The sequence below is a fragment of the Neophocaena asiaeorientalis genome, unplaced genomic scaffold (genome assembly GCF_003031525.2).
Source record: "Neophocaena asiaeorientalis asiaeorientalis breed wild unplaced genomic scaffold, Neophocaena_asiaeorientalis_V1.1 scaffold240, whole genome shotgun sequence".
In the NCBI taxonomy this organism is placed as follows: domain Eukaryota; kingdom Metazoa; phylum Chordata; class Mammalia; order Artiodactyla; family Phocoenidae; genus Neophocaena; species Neophocaena asiaeorientalis.
In genome coordinates, this window is record NW_020185331.1 from 5,940,641 (window position 1) to 5,941,809 (window position 1,169).

Consider the following 1,169-nt stretch of genomic DNA (forward strand, 5'->3'; position numbering starts at 1 on the left):
TAGCAAAAATCCCTCTTGAAAAAAATTTGATCTTAACTAAAGTAAATGCATGCTGCTGGTGACGGCAGTAAGGCTAACTCAAGGCAAGACAGGGCATTTGTCTGTTCTTGCTTGTGCTTTTTCCCTCATCTAAGTCTTTGACCCTCTGGTTATTTGAAGACAACTATCACGTATTGCCTCTCACTGCTGTTTTTTGCTTCTCCAACATAGAAGCAATTGCTCAATGCTTGCTCTTTTTTTGTTCCTGAGTCTCTCCCTCTGACTGTTCCCTATCCCACTGCCTTCCCATCTGTCAGTATCCTTGAGGTATGCTACCCAGAACTGGATACAAGATGCATTGGAGATTAAAAGTATCAACTCCCTTGATCTAAAACTGTACTTCTGTTGATGTAGCCAAGGTCACATTGGCTTTGGAAGTACAGATTTTTAAACCAGTCAATCAGCATTCTTACTTAGTTTATGCTAAGTAAATTTATGTAGTTTATGCCACAATGTGATTTATGGTGAATGCCTATTTTTGTACACCTGGGGCTCTGGGACATGCCATATCAGTTTGACTACTGGGAGGGTGCTGGGGTATCAATGCTGCATGCCTATGTGACTGACTCCAATAAAAACTCTGGACTCTAGGGCTCAGGTGAGCTTCCCTGGTTGGCAACACTTCACACATGTCACACATCACTGTTGGGAGAATTAAACACTCTCCCTGCATCTGCACCGCGAGAGGACAAATGGCAGCTCGTGCCTGGTTTCTCCTGGACTCTACCCTATACATCTTTTCCCATTGCTGATTTTAATCTGTATTCTTCCACGGTAATAAACTATAACCAAGAGTATAATAGCTTTCTGGGTCCCATGAGTCCTTCTTGTGAACCATTAAACCTGAGAGTGGTCTTGGGGATCCCCAACACAGATGTTAACATGGGACAAGAATAAAAATAGTAAGCAATTTGTGCAAGAAACATTTAAGAGGCAGTGAGCTCCATAGTTGCTATTCTGTCCATTGTCAAATAAAGGCATTTAGTATAACCAGTGAAGGTAAAGATGTTTATAAAATATCTATTTTGATGGCATAGTTTAACTTTGATTTGGCTATGTTGTCTCTTAAAGAGTTTTGGTTATTTTTTAAAATTCCACAATAAACACAAACATTTCAAAATAGGTTAAAA